Source organism: Mirounga angustirostris, unplaced genomic scaffold, assembly GCF_029215605.1.
Source record: "Mirounga angustirostris isolate CCGP_5_RB_7025 unplaced genomic scaffold, mMirAng1.0.hap1 SCAF_9, whole genome shotgun sequence".
NCBI lineage: Eukaryota > Metazoa > Chordata > Mammalia > Carnivora > Phocidae > Mirounga > Mirounga angustirostris.
The window spans coordinates 48,572,880-48,590,090 of NW_026991717.1; the positions used below are offsets into that span (position 1 = coordinate 48,572,880).

Below are 17,211 nucleotides of genomic sequence, written 5' to 3' on the forward strand. Positions count from 1 at the left end.
GGAACTGGACAGAAGCTTTGTAAATATTGTCCCAGTTAATCTTTCCCACAAACCTGCAAAATAGCTAGTGAATCAAAATTCTAGGCTGGAACTCAACAAGGATATGTTCCCAAAGCTGCTGCAGGAACTGACATTAGGATTGGTTCTTAAGAAAATCTGTGAATATCTTTCCCTGAACCCACATGTCTTGGAAGAGGTCTGAGACGAGGAGTGAGTGCGGCCACACCTTTCACATGCCCAGTGCACAAGCCAGCTTGCATCCACCTCACAATTCTTCAAGTGGCTTAGTTGTGCTCTTGGTTTTGCCCTAAGTCTTAAGTTCATATGTCTTGTCACATCAGTGAGAAAAAAGGCTGATGGGAATCACAGCGGTCCAGTAAGGGAAAATTAAAGGTCAGAGATGCAAGGAAGCAAAGGTCCTTACCCAGGGCCTGCTGCTGTTTACAGTGGTAGGGCTGAATCCTGCAAAAAGGAGGGGGGCAGCAGCAGGATCATTGACATAACTCGGAATTCCTTATATCTTTAGCTTCACAGTCCGTCCTCTCTCACTGCTCCAGTCTCCACAACACGACACATTGATGTTTTCCCAACACCTCTTGAATAAGGCTTCTCTGGACACAAAGATGGATACTTACTAAAAATCTCTACAAATTCTCATGACTGAGCATGCTCTCATTTATTCAATTAACAGTTATAGGAAGGCTGTATATTCTAGGCATGTCCTGGGTGTCAAAATAAGACAGAGTCATGTCCTCAAGGAGCTTGCGATTTAATCCAGGAGAGAGATATGTGGACAAGTAATTGCAATGCCATGTGATGAGTGCCCTGATAGCTGTATATAAGGGGGAAGAGTAGGTGAAGGAGGAGAAAGGTCAAGGAAGGTGTTCGTAGAGGGGGCCATGTTGAATGAGGAGGAGTTTGCGACTAGATACTTGGGGAAAAAAACACCCAAGCAGTGGCAGTAACAGGTGCAAAGACCCAGGAGAATGAAACAGTCTAGTGCCTTCTTAGGGGACAAGTGGATAGAAAAGTTCAACGGGGTTGAAGGAGGCAGGCAGTCAGACGGTGAAAATATTTGTATGTATTGCTAAAGACCTTGGGTGTTATTTGTAAGTTATGGGGAGATTGAGGAATTCCTGACACCTTGAAGCAATGGAGATTTGTCTCAGGCCAGGTCAGTGCTCTGCCCTCTCCCATTCTTTCTTTATAGGACCCCCTTCTCTTCAGGTGCCAAGGGCTGAGTTAATCACACTTCTGGTTCATGACACTCTTGCTGTTGACATGGGTCTATGCACAGCCCCTTGTTTATTTCATTATATTTTATTTTTATTTTATTTCATTTTCCCCCTTCAACCATGATTCCCACACAGCCATTCCTTCCTCCCCACAGAAGACAATCCGCTCTGATGGATTTGGCAGATGTCCTCAGATATTTATGTATGCTTATAACTTACACTGTGCTCTTTTGTAGGTGTATGTGCGAATTCACAGAAAGGGTGTTGTGATGTAACTTTTTCTCATTCAACACTGTGTTTTATGATCTATCTTGTGGTTCTATGTATATTTAATTTATAGCTTCTTACTCCTGTATAATATCCCATAGAATCTATTCACATTTTCTGATCCTTTCCCCTAAAGTTGAACAATTCGAGGTTCACTGCTCTTTTGAAAACACAATGCAGCAATAAACATCCTCGAATATGTCCCCTTACAGATCTGGGTAGGATTTTCTTTAGGATATGTAATCAAGACTGGAGTTATGAATATGAGCTTTATAAATCCTTGGTTTACCAATTACTGGCAGATTGCTCTCCAGAACAGCTATATAGTTTACACTCCCACCCATAATACGTGAAAATACATGTCCCTTCATTCTCACCAAATATGGTATTTTCTGACTTTTCAAACTTATGTATATCAAGTGGCATCTCATTTTAATATCTATTTCTCTGGCTGCTAATTTGGTTGAACATCTCTTCAGTGATTTGATAACTTCGGATTTCCCTTTATGTGAATTTTTCATTTATATTCTTCATTTTTCTGCTGGGTTTTCTTTCTTTTTCTTATTTGTTTGTAGGTATTCCTTGTGTATTAAGATATAAATCCCTTGGCTTGTTTAATCATTGCAAACATCTTTTCCCAGGGTGTCACTTGTTAATTTTATCCATAGTATTCTTCATTGAACAGAAATACTCAATTTTGATAAAGTCACAACCATAAAGTTTTTTTTTTTTCTTACCTTATGACATATACCTTTTAGGTCTTGTTTAAGAAATTCACTCCAACCCCGAAGTAGACAAAGATACTCTTTTACGTTTTCTTCTTTTGGCTGTATAATTTTAATCTTTTATATTTAGGACTTATTGATCTGAAATTCACTTTTGTGTATGGTGTAAGGGAGGGATCTACATTTGTTTTTCTCCAAATATCAAGAAATTTACCCCAGCTCTATCTACTAAAGAATCCGTTTCTTCCCACTGACATGAGATGTCACCTTTTTCATTTATCAAGTACCCATATGTCAGTGAGTGTATTTTGGAGGACTCTATTTTGTTTCATTGTTCTCTTTGCCTATTCCTACAGCATTACCACAGTGCTTTAGGATAGCTCTTATTTCTAACAGGGTAAATGCCCTTTGCATTTATGAATTAATTTGGGGAGAGCTATTATTTTAAAACAAGTAAGTCATTTCATCCATTAACATAAAAAATCTCTACATTTATTCAGATTCTTTTTAATACCCTTTTAAGGGTATAAAGCTTTAGATTTTTCTCCATAGAAGTCTTAAGCATGCTTTATAATTTCATTCTTAGACTTTATATAGTTGTTGTTGTTAGTATGAGTTGTGTCATTTGCAAATTATATTTTCTCTGTAATTGTTAGTGCAATGAAAATACCAGCTCTCTTGTTCTGACAGGTTGTTGATTCTGAAGGTTTTCCATGTAGGTAATCATGTTGTAGCAAATAATTATACAAGAAAGTCTCTTCCCTTTCAATTCTTTTACTTCTAATTCTTTTTCTTCTAATTCTTTTTCTTTGTTATTACACTGGCCACAACTTCCAATATTATACTGAACAATAGTGGTGATAACTATTTTCTTGCCTTGTTTTTTAATCTCACAATGGCTGCATTTAAAGTTTCTCTTTTGGGGCGCCTGGGTGGCTCAGTTGTTAAGCGTCTGCCTTCAGCTCAGGTCATGATCCCAGGGTCCTGGGATTGAGCCCCTGCATCAGGCTCCCTGCTCCGTGGGGGGCCTGCTTCTCCCTCTCCCTCTCCCACTGCTTGTGTTCCCTCTCTCACTGTCTCTCTCTCTGTCAAATAAATAAATAAAATCTTTAAAAAAAATAAAGTTTCTCTTGTAAGTATGGTGTTTGCTGTAGGTGGCAATGCAGAGCCTTAACACATTCCAGAAGTTCCCTTCTGTTCTTAGTTATCTGAGAGTTTATATTTTTATATTACAAATAGTTGTTGAATTGTTTCAAATTCTTTTTAGGCTTCTATGAGATAGCTGTATAATTTTTTCCTTTTTAGTTCATCAATATGGTGATTTATATGACAGATTTTCTGTTATAAAACCATTCTTCACTCCTAGGATAAATCTTATTTTATTATATTATTTTTAAAAAACACTGCTAGGTTCAGGTAGCTATTGTTTTTTTAGGATTTTATATCTTCACAGTGAAATGGGTATAATTTTCTTCTATTACTATATTTTGTATTGAAATCCAGGTTATACTGACTTCATAAAGTGAGTTGAGTAACTTTCTCACTTTTTCTACTTTCTGTAACAGCTTGCATATGGTAGGAATCATGTATTTCTAAGAATTTGGTATAATTTACTTGTATAATTGTCTGGGGTTGGAGGATTTTTATTCTTTTTATGCAAAGGTGAATTCTTTTATTATTTTTCTGATTTGAGCAGTGGTTTTAGTCTAGTCACATTTTAGATTTCATCTTGCATCAATTTTGGCATTTGTATACTTTTATAGACATTTATTCATTTTGTCTAGGTTTTCAAATACATTGGTATGTGTATATATGCATGTATGTAATTTTAAATTTCTAATTTCTTTCTGAATTTTGCTTATTTGCAATTTCTCTCTCATTTTTTTCCTCTTTATCATTCTTGCCTGAAGCTTGTCTATTTTATCGATCTTAAAAAAATTCAAGTCTTGTGTTAGCAAAATTTCTCTATTTTGGAGGGTTGCTATTGTTCAGTATTTTATTGATTTCTCGTGTTTATGACTTCCTTCATATTTCTTTGGGCTTTCTCTGTTGTTCATTTCCAACTTGCTGAGGTAAGTACTTAACTCATTAGTGTTAAGTCTTTCTTGTTTTCTGATAGATATAAGCTTATTAAATCTATAAATTTCATTCTAAGTTGTTATTTTAACTGGTATATTTTTTTTAAAGATTTTATTTATTTATTTGAGAGAGAGAGTATGAGAGACAGCATGAGAAGGAGGAGGGTCAGAGGGAGAAGCAGACTCCCCGCCAAGCAGGGAGCCCGATGCGGGACTCGATCCTGGGACTCCAGGATCATGACCTGAGCCGAAGGCAGTCGCTTAACCAACTGAGCCACCCAGGCGCCCCATTAACTGGTATATTTTTAATACCATTTAATTTTAAGGTTTTTTTGTTTGTTTGTTTCAAGTTTTATTTAAATTCCAGTTAGTCAACATATAGTGTAATATTAGTTTCAGAAGTACAATTTAGTGAATCATCACTTACATATAACACCCAGTGCTCATCACAAGTGCCCTTCTCAATATCCATCACTCATTTAGCCCATCCCCCGCCTACCTCCCCTCCAGCAACCCTCAGTTTATTCTCTATTGTTAAGAGTCTGTTTTATGGTTTGCCCCCCTCTCTCTTTTATTAAGTTTCCTTTTTTAAAAGTTTATTTATTTAAGTAATCTCTATGTAGACCCACTGTGGGCCTCGAACTCACGACCCTAAGATCAAGAGTCACACACTCTTCTGACTGAGCCAGCCAGGGACCCCTAAGTTTCCTTTTTGACCAAAGGATTTGGGTACATCTTTTAGTTTCCAGACATGTACATTTAAAAATTTTTTTTCTTATTACTGATTTCTTTCTATACTGATTTTTTTTGTATACAGTCAGGTAATATTGTTTATTTAATTCTTTAGAATTTCTTGTGGCTTCCTCTGTGTCTTATTACATTGTTATTGGTATATATATGTTTCATATAGACTTGAAAAAGAAGTAGTATATTCTCTCTTAAAGATCATAGGTACATGATAGATAGGTAGATAGACTCAAGTTCTTAGTTTTATTATTTAAATCTTCTTTACATTTGATTTTTTAAAAATCTGAACAAAAGTTCACCATATGGACTTAAAATCTCCTAATCCAGAGTTGGGTGAGTGTCAGTAAAGGAAGATTGGGCATGAGTTGAGTGATGGGGGAGAGAATTGTTTTCCTTCTGTATCCAACATGACTATATTGTGCTGATAACTTATTCTTATAGAGACATGTATTTTATTTACAGTTGTGAGACAAGTAGAAGCAGAGAATGAAGGAGGAAAATGCTTGAGGTTTGGCTGAATGCCTCCTCCCAGTGGAAGGAAAATTAAAGAAAATTTCTCCAGTTTAAGCCCAGTGGATGGCCTATAACCCAGAGAAAGGTAATGTGTGTATGTACATGTAAGTGAGAGTATGTGTGTGTGTGTGTGTGCACATGTATACATACATTTCATGAATTGCCACACTTGGGCACCAAACTGCTTTGCTTTGGTACATCTTGGATAGTGGAAAAACACAAAGAAGAGAGAACACTTTACTATCACCTTCAAACTGCTGCTTCCTGAACAAAACAAGAAAGCTCTCTGCTGTGGTTGGCAAGAATAAGTAATTTTATTTATTTTATTTTATTTATTTAAATATTAAATTTATTGGAATCACTTTTTTTCATAGTTTTTGATTTGTGTGAGTAAATCTCAAATTTACCAGAAATGTAGATGGGGGTTCCACATTAATGGAGTCATTGGGCCTGAGACTTATATTTTTTAATGCATGTGAACTCCCCTGGGGCCCTTAGAAATATTTTGGGAAGTGAACTTTTTAAAAGACTGGATAATCAGGGCGCCTGGGTGGCTCAGTCGTTAAGCGTCTGCTTTCGGCTCAGGTCATGGTCCCAGGGTCCTGGGATCGAGCCCCACATCGGGCTTCCTGCTCGGCAGGAAGCCTGCTTCTCCCTCTCCCACTTCCCCTGCTTGTGTTCCTTCTCTCGCTGTGTCTCTCTCTGTCCTATAAATAAATAAATAAAATCTTTAAAAAAAAATTTTTTTTTTAAATAAATAAAAGACTGGATAATCAAGCAGGAAAAGGACTCAGGGCTATTGTAGTTTGGTCATTTAAATATTAAAATTACTTAATTTGTATTTACAGATAGTGACATCCTGGTTATTAGATGTGTGTGTATCTCTGTGTGTGTATTACCGTATCACATGTATCTAGAAAAAAAAATATATGGCATGTATATAATTTTTTGTCCTCACAGGTAGCATATAGCTTGGTTAACCTGCTTCATCCATTCAACAATATGCCATTAATATAATACAGTAATTAAAAATATTACTAGTAATCCACAGTCAGAAAGAATTAATCCATTTGAAAATTCTAGGTATTCACCACTACTAGCTTGTCTGATCAGGCTCAATTTACTTAGCAGGGAAGTATCCAAACATTTAAGTATGCAAATGTGTAAAGCCAAATGAGACATCGTTTAATTCCTTTATTGTCTCACAGTGAAAGAGAGCAAATGAGCAAGTTGATGGCTTCATGCCAATTATTTTTACTACGATTTCTTTTATGCTAAGGTAGAGTGGAAGGCAAGCCCTCCAGTCCTAGCATGAACACACAGCAGCAATCACATGAATATTTTAGGGGCCATAAGATGCTTTTCATGGCTTATGGTTAGAAATAAAAAATTTAAGTTACAACTGCTTTGGAAAATACGTCATAAACGACTGGGACTAAATGTAAGTGTGTGTGTGTGTGTGTGTGTGTGTGTGTGGCCTCCACCCCAAACGTGCTCCTAAAAAACTCAAGTCCTAGGGCGCCTGGGTGGCTCAGTCGGTTAAGCGACTGCCTTCAGCTCAGGTCATGATCCTGGAGTCCCGGGATCGAGTCCCGCATTGGGCTCCCTGCTCAGCAGGGAGTCTGCTTCTCCCTCTGACCCTCCTCCCTCTCATGCTCTCTGTCTCTCATTCTCTCTCTCTCAAATAAATAAATAAAATCTTAAAAAAAAAACACAAAAAACCCCTCAAGTCCTAGGTGTTCAAGGCCCTCCACAATGCAACGCTCTTTCCTCCTATCTTTCTAGATTAGTCTTTTACTACTCACCCCACTTAATTCAGCTCCACACCTCCTCCGTCCAGTTGCACAAACTTACTTGAACAGGACACGCATTTTCACGTCAAGGAATATGGCCCAAGGACTATCTTCAAATCCCGAGGCCAGTACATGAGCAGTGCAATGGCGGCGACCCTGAGAACCTCAGCCAGGCAGAGACCGACCCGCTGAGCTAGGGAGAGCGGCGGGCTACCAAGGGTTAGGTCATGACCTCCCGCATGACAGCTACATTTCCTCTGCTCCTTTCCACCAGACTGCACGCTAAACTTCACCTAGTCCTCTTGCAGACTGGGTCTCTTGGTTAGAATGGTGACTGCGGCAGGGACCCCATGGAAACCTCTCTCTTCAGCAAACTACAAAGCCCTGTCCCAACGACAGCTTGTCCAGAACATCCATTCGCTCACATCGAGAGGGAGACATTATTATTAATCTGGAAGAGAGCTAACCAATCAGAGAAGTTAGCCTATTTGTTTAAGGATGGTTTTTCCCATCTAGGAAAAAACAAGTATAGTGTTTCTGTGTTTAAAGCACATCAAGAATTAATGGACCTCGGGGCGCCTGGGTGGCTCAGACGTTAAGCGTCTGCCTTCGGCTCAGGTCATGATCCCAGGGTCCTGAGATGGAGCCCCACATCGGGCTCCCTGCTCGGTGGGAAGCCTGCTTCTCCCTCTCCCACTCCCCCTGCTTGTGTTCCCTCTCCCCCTGCTCGTGTTCCCTATCTCGCTGTGTCTCTCTCTGTCAAATAAATAAATAAAATCTTTAAAAAAATTTAAAAATTTAAAAATTTAAAAAAAGAATTAATGGACCTCATTCTCTTTCTCTTACCCAAGGCATATCACTGCTTAAAATCACAAAGTGCTGACCCAGCCTGTGGCTCCAGAACCCGGGGCCTCAGCGCAGCATTTTAAAGACTCATCCTTATAATAAATTACTATTTTAGTTATAGTCCTGGTAACATACGGTGAATGGAAAACACTTTCTGTTATTAAGCAACATACTTCCCATTAATGGTTTTCTATACTTGAGATCGTAAAGAGATTTTAACTCACTGTTCATTTGGTGCAGTTTCTGCTGAATTATTTAAAACACCTCCTTACTGCTTTAACTATGAATTTGCACTAATGAGTACAATGCCCATTAAGATTCCTGCATTGCCTCAAATGCTCTAAAAATAAATACAAACTAAATCCCAACCACAAATACATTTTTCTCTTTGCACTCTGACCTTGTTGTCCTAAGCTTAGGCAAAATACAGAAACGATACACACAACTTTGCAGAAAGAGACAAGCCAGAAGGTTAGGAAATTACGAAGGTAAGAAAAAATTGAAGTCTGAAGGGTGGCTTTTGGGAAGTGCTGGGGACACACGGGGTCTTCCACCACATCTAGGTGGAAAACTCAGCATTTACAGCTGACTAGTATGAGTTCTACCGTCTCCAGAATTACATAACGTAAAATAGAAACACAAGTTCTTAATTTACATAAAATCAGAAGTTAAAGATGTTGTCTCAGTTGGCTGCTTTGAATTGTATCTACTGTGATAAACAATCAAAAGTGAAATCAAATACAATCCATAACTTTGGCTATGTTTCATTTGCCTGTTTTATTTTTGCAAAGCTCAGTGTTTCTCTTGCTCTCAACAACCTCCGCTGAGCCGTGTCTCACCCTTTCTTCCCATTGTATGAAGATTCGTTATTGACTTTTTTTTTAAGATTTTATTTATTTTTTTGACAGAGAGAGAGAGCGAGAGCAGGAACACAAGCAGGGGGAGTGGGAGAGGGAGAAGCAGGCTTCCCGCTGAGCAGGGAGCCCGATGCGGGACTCGATCCCAGGACCCTGGGACCATGACCTGAGCCCAAGGCAGACGCATAACGACTGAGCCACCCAGGCGCCCCATTCGCTATTGACTTTAAGCCCGCATCACATAACGTTCTCACGGTAGACCGAAGTGGTCTCCTATTTCTCATACCACCTCTCGGACTGCTCCGGGCCACGTCTACCTGGGTTTTCTGCTGCTTGCTGCCTCTGCCCCTTCCGCTCCATTCTGAACACTCTACTTAAGGAAGCGCTTCCATCGAGGAGTTCTCAACTAATCCCTCTGACTCCAGTATTCTGATCACTCTGTATCCTCGCACACGTCCGTTTTCCCAAAGTAGCGTGCAAACATGATTTTGAGTTACTTTTGGATTGTCACACGTTTTCACTTGGGCACATCCTGGCTGACTAGTACAGGGTCTCCTTCACGGTACATGTTCCCGCAGGGCAACGGGCGGGTTCGAGTTTCCTTTTGACCCAGAGCGCCATCTACTGGTATAAATGTTGCAATACTATCAACACGCTTACATTCTGCCCCATGAACATAGTCCATGCGTGTGACACACACCAGTTCTCACAGTTTGATTAAAGAATACGGAATGTGCTACCTCAAAGCAGTACTTTGTAACATCTATGTTTTCAGAGAAGAAATGGCAATGAAACAAGAAAAGATCCCCGTTTGGATCCTCTAAATAATAAAACCCTCATCTCCAAAAGATGAGTGTGGATTCTAGACTGTGTCCTCTGGCTGTTTTGTAAACTTTGCTTCTTGTTTATTGAAGAAAAATCACATATGAAATGATAAGCTCAACAATATAGAGTACAATGTCAGAATCCATTAAGGCCTATGGAGATGGCACTGTTTTAGGAGGAAGACCAGTTTTTGTTTCTGTTTTATTCCAAGAACTCAGCCCTTCCATATGGTGAACCACCCCTGCAGGACCGAGCACACCTCTGAGTCCTAAACCTCTGAATTAGCGTGGTCTCTTGGCACAAATTGGAGGGACCGTAGGGACAAAAAGCAACATTAAAAATATTTAGCCCCTGTCTATCAGGCTAACATTTTTGCCTGTTAAATAATTTCTCAAACCCTTTAATAACTCCATCTTTCTACTCGCTCTAAATTCCATCACACTGTGGGTAAATTTAAATTGCACAGAAGTGGGTCTGTAAGTTAACAGAAAACTTTTCTTTCCTTGCCCAGAGGCTGATCTACATAGCACGGGATCATTAGTGACCAAACAGACGCCCCCATCTATAACCCAGAGACAGCTCTCAGCCGTACAGAGAACATTTCACTTCCTACGTAGAGGTGAACTCAGAACTTGTCACTGATTTTTGCACCCTCTTAATCTTCCTGTTTATTCTGTGCTTCATTAAAGTCAATCTCCACAGGGCAGACTGTCATCTGAGCTCGGCCTGTCCTGCTGTCTGCTCTCTCCAGAGAGCATCCTTCATCCTGATAAACGGGCTGTGAGCTGAGCACGTGACTGAGCTCCTTAAGGTAAATAGATTACAGAGAGCTGCTCCTTCCACACTGGCTCAACAGAATTTGATAAGCAGGATCATTGACATGAGCATCATGGTGGAGACAACGTTTTCCGAAAGATGGGGTTTCAGATTTACTGTTGTAAAATGAGATAGCAAAGATTTTTTTTTCATTGTGTAATACCATACCTTTAAGGCTGCATTAGCTAGTGTCATTCATCTGCCAAGTGTCTCCCTCAGGATTTAGCATCATTTATAGGACATCTTCTGTGTGCCAGGCTCTCTGCTAGGCATTAGAGACCTACAGATACACACAGGGAGGGAAAGTGGTGGTGGTGGTGGGCGCTGGAGTGAGCTCCCTGGGAAACCATAAAGCATGCCACCATGACGTGGCCAGCCCATGTGCTCAGATTAGTGGGTGCCTGTGTGCTGGACTCCCAGGCTGTGCTGTGCCAGAGCGATTGTTATATCTCGATGAAAAAGCAACGCTGGGGCCTGAGACTGGTCTCTAGGCAACTCTGTTCCTCCCCTGATTCATGCTGACAGATAAAGCAACAAGCTACGCCTGCCTGGAGGGGCCACGACTGTCCTTCCTACCTGATAAACCAGACACAGACCGGACTGTGGAGAAGGCCAGTCTCATATCTCAGTCAGGGGGTGTAGAGGCATCTTGAGTTCCTGAGCTGAGGACATTTGAGTTCAGACGGCCACCAGCTGAGCACCACAGTCACTCCCCAATACTTGGATGCTGGAACCATGTAAAAGACACCCCACATATTGTGGCAAGGGTAAACGGATGGACAGCCCCAAAAGAAGGTGGAAACTTCCATCCTGGATGATCAGGGCAAGATCTATGTGGAAAGTGTTACAGGGAAGCTCACTCCCTCTTAGCTGAGAAGGGGGGATGAAGTCAAGGAGGACTCCCACCCACCCCACACCCCAGTTTTCCCAAGGTCTGGGTAGCAGAAATCCAAGATCCTCCTCAACAATGACTGCAACTTCTGCCTGGGAGGCTTGCAGAACAGCACAAAGACTGGACGGCCAGGCAGATGGTGTCCTGTTCTGCCAGGGGCCGCTCCTGGCTCCCGTCTTGCCTCTAGTTTACTCAGTGATAAAACCAGCGGTGAAGAGCTCCACGGACAAGACGTCAAGGGCAAGGGCCGCAACATCCATGGGCTGCTGACCCGTGCAAAGCCACCTTCCTCCAAGCTCGGTTCAACTAACTAGTCTTCCTGTCGGCCCTCCAAGTTCTCACTGGACTACGCCAGTCTGTCTCTCCCTCCTCTGAGCTCCTCTTGTGATTTACAATTTAACGTTTTATTATATTCAGTCTCATAATGTAATTACTCCTTGTATGTTGTGTGACCACAACAAGATCACATTTGTGTCTTCTTTGAAATGAGAGACACACAGCGTCAGACAGGCAGCAGGTGGCTCTCACGTAATCTAAACTGGGGATCTGAAAAGAAGAGCTTGTAGAAACCTTCCTCTAACAGAATAGGAAACAGATCTGGAGAATCGCTGCTTTATTTACGCCACAAACGTCTCATGAAACTTTCGAGTCATCGTGCTGAGCCGGGTGGAGGAGACAGAGAAGGGCTCAGTTCTCACGCACTTGCCAGTGACGCCTGAGAAAGAGGATGTGTGGCCTAATTAGCACAGGTGGAATCCGTTAAGAAGGCAAAATGAGCCTGAGGGATCTCATGGGAGGGAGGTAATGGGTCCGCTGAGGAACTGAAGGCTGGTTTGCCGAGTCGGTGGCCCCTAAACCTGATGAAGGATTCGCTGTGTGGGAATTGGGAAGAGTATACAAGTGGCGATGTATTTTGGCCTTTACCGAGCTTCACATCCAGCTCAAAACCAGCCTGCAGGAGTCAGCTGAGAACACTGTCGTGGTGGCTACCATCCATGCTGAGTCCCCTGAGGGTTTGCTGAAGGGGACACTTTCATCCACCAGAATGGGAGTGCCTCTTGATGTGACTGTCTCAGCTCCTGGCTCATGAAGAGGGTTGTCTCTTTCCTCTCCTTTCTCAGTTTCACTCCCCACCCCCCGCTCCCCCAAGTGCAGGGAAGCTTGCAGTCCCCCTTAACCTTTGGCAGTTGGCAGAGGCTCTGACCTTGTCCTGTCCCAGCCACAGCGCAGTAGACCAAGGCACTCCTGTGGGCCCAGCTCCCCACTGCCCCCACGTGCTGCACATTGAGCACCCTGCCGTGGGCCTGGGCCTGGTTATCACAGGGTTCAAAAGGTTTCCCTGGAGACACAACAGAGGGCTGCCCACTCCTCTTTCTGCCTCAGGGCTTGGCATTTTCCATGGAGGGAAGCCAGGCTATTTCTGGGGAAAGCTGCAGGAGGCTAAGCAAACTCAGACCATATAGGCAGGAATCTTCTGAGTCCCCTCTGCCAGTCAGCCCCCTGCCCAACCTCCTCATTCTTCCTTCAGATGGCTCTTGGGTGAAAGCCACATCAAGAGGAATTCTGAAAGTGGCATCTGGATGAAAAGGGAGCTTCTTGGACACTCCAGCAGCTGGTGAGGACCTCATGCCTTCTGATTCCTTAGACTTCTGTCTGACGGCACCATGGGTAGGTATGTGAGAACAACTTCCAAGTCAGGGCTTCCCAGAGTGTCCTCTCTCTTGGCCCTCAGGCTTCTTCTCCCTTAGGTGTGGCCAATTCTAATTCACTATTGCTTTAGAGTTGTAATATCCTTTTCACTTCTTATTTAAGTTCCTATATCCCAAAATTTAGTACAATGAACATTTATATGCAGCAAAATATATGGTCCAGTTCTAACCCTTTGGTAGATGTGCAATTCCATATTGTTTAATGTCACCCTATTTGAGGTAGGCGGCAAATCAGGGCTGTGCCCAATTTACTTTCTCCTACCTTCTAACTTCTCCTCCCTCTCGTCAAGGGCCCGTGGTTGGGGCCTTGGCCTCAGCCGCCCGTCCATCAGGCCAGCATTAACAGGGCTGATGCGGCCAGGCTGAGCTCACACAGCTGCCCCAGGACTTCCAAGTACTTTAAAACACACCTTGCTTAGGACTTTTTGTGGATTTGGACCGAGTGTGGAGGCTAGAGGGGTGACCTCAGTGCCGGAATAGGTCCCAGAGGCCTGGTATTGGAGAGGATATACCACAACCTCTAGACCCCTGTGCTGGTGATGTGACAGCCCAGAGCTCTGAGAACCAGTAGTCCCATGACAACCCAGCTCTGGCCAGTCTGAGGTGGCAGGGAGGTCATTGGAATGTGGTTCCACAGAATCCTTCTCTATTTCCACCTTCAAGACCCCGTTAGGGGTTGTGAAATGTCTTAGATAAGCTCACAGTTAAGATTCAGGAGATAATCACTGGCAAAAATGACACGAAATGCACAGACAGTAAGTACTTCATATTTATCTCCTCAAAAGAGGTTTAACACCAGTAAAAAATTGAAAATAGACACAAAATAGTTTTAATTTTGAAAATTGTCCAATGGAAGCATTTGAATGTGTGATAAAGCGTATTCTCCGTCTACTAAGCAAATGCTTTAGAATCTGTGAACCGAGGCTGATGGAGTCAGGAAGCTTTCTCCAGATTTAAGCCTTGGCTCCCTCTAGTGTCTCTGACTCCACCTTTGTTTCAGCCCTAAAATGCCTAGGATCTACCATCTATTAAGTGAGGATTCAAAGCCCAGTTCAACTAGTTCTCTTCCTTTTACTCCTCCAGAGTGACTGTTGATCACATACTTCTCCTCCCTCTATGAGCTCTGTTATCTCCTGTTGCTTACAACTGACATTTTATTATATTCAGTTTATAAGATAATTGTTTCATATGTATTGTTTTCCCTGCCCCCATCACAATTCTTTTTTTAAATTTATTTTTTAAAGATTCCTGTAGTTACCATTGTATTAGTTTCAGGTGTACAATTAGTTTCAGGTGCCAAGATAAGTGTACCTTTACTCCCCTTCACCTCTTTCATCCATCCCCCCACCCACCTCCCTTCTGGCAACCAGCAGTTCTCTGTATTTAAGAGTTTATGGTTTTTTTGTCTCTTTTTCTCTTTGTTTGCTCTGTTTCTTCAATTCCACATATGAATGAAATCATCTGGTGTTTGTCCTTCTCTGCTGGTTTATTTCACTTAGCATTAGACCCTCTAGATCCACCCATGCTGTTGTAAATACAGTTGGGTCTTTGAAATGGGAAACCTATAATATCAGGCACACAATAGGTGCCTAATACTTTAAACTGGGGAATCAGCATATTAGATTCCGTAGCAAAGGTAATATAGTTTCCCCCTTTTGAAAAATGGGAAAGAGATCCAGAGAATAGCTGCATTATTCATTCCACAAGTGTCTACGGAAACTTTTAAGTCCCTGTGCTAGGCGCTGTGGAGGAGTCAGAGGTGCTGACCAGATGGGCCCATCTCTCATGCACCTGTCAGTGAGGCATGAAAAACGACCTGTGCTCCCATCACTAAAAGTGGAAACCATAAAGAAGGTAAAGGTAAGTCTGAGGGATCTCGGGTGAGGGAGGTAGTATGTGAGCTGAGGGATTCAGGATGGTTTTATGGAGAAGGTAGCACTTGAACCTGATCTTCAAGGATTTGAACAGGTGAAATGTGTAGTGTTGTGAAAGCACATTTGGGGAAGGAAGCTTGAAGAAGAACATCAGAAGCTGACTGGATGCCTTAGGGTCCTCTGACAGCAGGCCTTGAATGCCAGCCAGGAAGCTTGCCCTCTAATGGGTGAGCAGGAAGCCCTACTGAAGGAAGAACTTAGAAAAATATCTAACTTCTTGAACATGTATTGAACTCCTTTTTAAGAAGCGAATTCTCCATCCTTGAAGGTGTTGAAGTACACAATGTGCTTTTATCTAGCCATCTACTTATGATTTCTGAGTAAATTTGTACAGAGGACTCATGCATGGACTGGATAACTGCTAAGGTCACTTTGAATTGAGATTACCCACCTGGGATTTTTGAACCAGAAACTGGCCCTATGTTCTAGGAGACAAGCCGGTATTTCTTTTTATGCTTAGTAAGTGCTCAATTAATGCTTCCTCAACCAACAAATGACATGAACATACTTGTGCTTTAGGAAGAGGAATTTGGTGGCAAGTTTTAAGCAAGAGTGGCAAGGGAGAGACTGCACACAGGGAGACCGGCTAGAACACCATTATCATTTTCAAGGCCTACACCAGGTTAGTGGAAATGGGAATGGAAAGTAGATTGACAATGTGGATGTTGAATCAAGATTACTATTCTGGAAGCGGGGGAGAACGGAGGGGTAGATGAACCATGAGAGATGATGGACTCTGAAAAACAAACAGGGTTCTAGAGGGGAGGGGGGTGGGAGGATGGGTTAGCCTGGTGACGGGTATTGAGGAGGGCACGTTCTGCATGGAGCACTGGGTGTTATGCACAAACAATGAATCATGGAACACTTCATCTAAAACTAATGATGTAATGTATGGGGATTAACATAAGAATAAAAAAAAAAGATTACTATTCTGTTGTAATTATTTGTGACCCTCCTCGATAGATTGAAAATCCTGTGAAAGCAAGAAGCGGACCTTATTTGGCTTTATATCCCCACTGCTTAACAATGACTAGCATATGTAAGTGCTCAGCATGTTTTAAATGCATTTGTGCAGTAAATGTTGACCAGCTTTATGAGTAGATAGTTGCGATGGTATTACTTGAGGGGCACTGGATATCGCAGCTGCTGGACAAGGGGCAGCCGGAGTCTCTGGTTCTGAGCCCAGGACTAGGGTGGTCCTGGTCCTGGGGCAGAGGGAACTCAGGAGACAGCAGCTGCTTCTCCTTCCTCACTATGCAGTCCCTGTGACTCACGTGGGCAAGCCCTCACCCTCACAACCTCATCATGTTTGCATCATGTCCACCCTCTTGCCCTTGTCTCCCCTCTCTTGTTTAACTTCTCACCAGGATTTGACACGGCTGCCCAATCCATTCTTGGAATCTTTCCTTCACTTCCAAGACTTGAATTTCTTCCTATCTTGCTGAGGGCTCAGTTTGTTCTAGTCATTCTGGCTCAACCTCCTCTTCCCAATTTTTAAGTCAATGGTTCTCAGCCCCAGCCGCACATTAGAATCACGGGAAGCTTTTTAAAATCTCTTGATACTCAAGTGGCACCCCATACCAATTAAATTAGAATCTTTGAGGGGTGGGTCCAGGTTCAATGTTTATTTAAAGCTCTCTTAATGATTCCAGTGGTGTTGTAAACCACTGTCCCAAGTATTAGTGTTCCACGGAGCTTAGTCTTAAATCTCTTCCCGTCTTTGGTTGTCCCCCTTGGCCAATGGGTTTCAAGACCATCCTTACTATGTTGACCTGTGTACTTCTAGCCCCAACTTCTCCTCTGAACTATAAACTCACATATATAACTGCCTATTTGAGATCTCCACTAGGGAACAGACATCTCAAATTTAACGGGTGCAAATGGAAATCTTGACTTCTGTCCTCACTTCCCAATCTATTCCTCCCCAGTATCCTCCATCTCAGTTGATAGTATCCTCTGTCCAGTTGTGTTGGC

General features: G+C 42.2%; 1 long non-coding RNA gene across 1 annotated transcript; it reads left to right on the plus strand.

Moving 5' to 3' along the window:
• Positions 1-4,146: 4,146 nt before the first annotated feature.
• LOC123862322 (uncharacterized) lies at positions 4,147-16,437 on the plus strand. The gene is made up of 7 exons (XR_010405015.1): positions 4,147-4,602; positions 5,515-5,650; positions 10,398-10,505; positions 10,589-10,697; positions 13,123-15,163; positions 15,757-15,859; positions 16,201-16,437. It is a non-coding gene; the product is annotated as an uncharacterized LOC123862322 (long non-coding RNA).
• The last annotated feature ends 774 nt before the right edge of the window (positions 16,438-17,211 follow it).